This window comes from Manacus vitellinus, unplaced genomic scaffold (genome assembly GCF_001715985.3).
Source record: "Manacus vitellinus isolate BGI_N305 unplaced genomic scaffold, ASM171598v3 scaffold_55_pilon, whole genome shotgun sequence".
Classification (NCBI taxonomy): domain Eukaryota; kingdom Metazoa; phylum Chordata; class Aves; order Passeriformes; family Pipridae; genus Manacus; species Manacus vitellinus.
Window position 1 is genome coordinate 1,003,636 of NW_021940651.1, and position 2,327 is coordinate 1,005,962.

Sequence of the window (2,327 nt, forward strand, 5' to 3'; positions counted from 1 at the left end):
TAGAATGTGGAAAATAATTTATAAATGCCTAAAACTAAAACTGCAGAAACTCTAGTGAGAGGCTGTCTCATGGCAAGTGTAGCTAGGGAAGGCTGGTATGGGCTTTTTGCATTAAATCATGGGTCATGAAAAAAAAGATGAAATGGTAATTTATCTCCTTAGTGGCACCCGAAGTGTCTGGACACTGAATAAAACACCTTGTTTTCAATGTTGTGAATGCATACACCAGCCAGATAACTATTTTCTACAAACTATTGCACTCTTCTGGCAAGACAGGTTAAAGTCCTTTAGTCATTCTACCATAGGCCAGCTGCTCATGTAGTGAGTTTGCCTAGCTGGAAATAAAAAACAGAAACTTTGAGTTTCTGTGGTATGACAAAGCTGAAAACATGCTACAGAGTGTGATTTCCTGTGGACAAGTAACACAGAAAGAAAGCTTCTGCTTCACCCCTTCTGCTGTAGTCAGCATTACTAAACCCAGGTAGTGGTATTTCCTGTGACCAGCCATGGAAATAAAGACTTTTCAGTGCCTACCACAGTGAGCTATAGCTTAGCAGGGACTTTGAAAAATGTAAATGACCCCCTTAGCACTGGCTCCAGGCACCTAAACCAGCATAAGCTGTTTAAATCTCTTTGTATCCTTCAGCCACAGTCTCTCTGAGCCCAGAAAAAGAAAAGAACACCACTAACCATGTAATTTGCCCTTTACTGCAGTCCCTGGGGGCTGTAGGCACTGATGGGATGAGACTCCAGCCTTCACTACCTTCAGGTTTACTTGCTGAAGTAAAGCTTTATCATATGCTGATAAAGGAAAAGGCAAATTCCCCAGAGATTTACTCTTAAAGCAGCTTAAGTATAATAACACTTTCAAATACATATTAAGGCATCTCATGTGAAGTTTGAGATAGTAACAAAAAATTACCACTTACTTTAATGTCTGGATCTGTCATGTGAGTTATCTGCCAGCTTGCACATAAAACTCCCCTTTCTCCCTGAACTAATGCATGGCTTTCCAGGAACAAGCATATCCACATGCAGTAGGAGAAAAGTAGGCACTAGTGATGGAGAAAAAGTGACATCCAGTCCCAGACCAGGGCCATCATATTCACAGTCAGCTCCACCACTTAGATGAAAAATGCCTGTGGGAAAACAGCCAGCAATAATTCATCTGTATTGGTTTCTGCCTCATGAAGTACAACAGTAGATATTTGCTTTCACAGTAGACAGACTGAATATTTAAAAAAGCTTACTGCTAACCCAAAACTAGAGGAGCCTCTGATGTTTCAAATTCCTGGTCTTTTTTTCTGAGGTTTCATGGAAACTTTTAGCCTCCATGAATATATTTTACTCTTAAAATTTGAATATAAAATGCCTTTCTGTCATCTTTTTATCTTTTTAAAAATGCTAATAAAAATAGGAATAAGTCATAGGACCCAGATCACAGTAAGTCGAGAGGTCCATTTTCTCTGGTCATCCATCCTATGAAGTGGGAAACCAAAACTGTGGGACAAGCATGCCTGAACTGTGCTTGCTGCAAGAACAGGGCCTGGGCTGCAGGCAGAGCAGGAGACAGCAGCCTGAAATTCTTAGCAAGAGAGCAAGAGGGCTGTTACTGACAGCAAAATGATAAATACTGGTAAAACAGGACAGCACATTTATGTCTATCAATTAAAATTGCTTTTCACATTTAGATTTTTCAATTCTGCACTGGTTCTTACAAAAATAAAACAGTTTGCGCAGCCACTTTTATCAGGAGATCTGTCCCTGCCTTTCGTCCTTGGGCATTTCTGATTTCAGCAGTATTATTGGTATTAATTGTTACAATTATATTGTTGCCAGTAATACCAAGAGTACTTTTTTCAGGTTTCAGAACATCTACTGTTTCCCCAGAGGTCAAGAGACAGGAGTCTGTGACTTCAGTCAAATCTAGAGAGCTTGAGGCTTGCACAGAGAACTGAAACCAGGTAAGCTGTTGTTGAGAATCAGGGTTGTCTGAGCTTTAGTGTCTGATAGTTATCAAATGTGAAAGCTTTTGATGCTCACTGCAGCCTTAATATACAAGCATCTACTATTTGAGACTCTGCAGGGGATCCAGAGTGAGGTATAGACGAGTTCGCACTGTCCAGAGGAACAAAGATGCTCAGAGGTGCTGGTGTCTGCTGGGGATCCCTGAACTTTTTGGTGTAAGGGGGACAGAGCTTGCTTTCTTGTGAGCAGAGGTAGAAGAACAGCATATAGACAAAGTAATTGAGGCACAACAGCCTCCAGTCAGGCAGGTCACCCTGTGTGGCATGTACTTTTGAGTGAATACCCCTCAACAACCATTT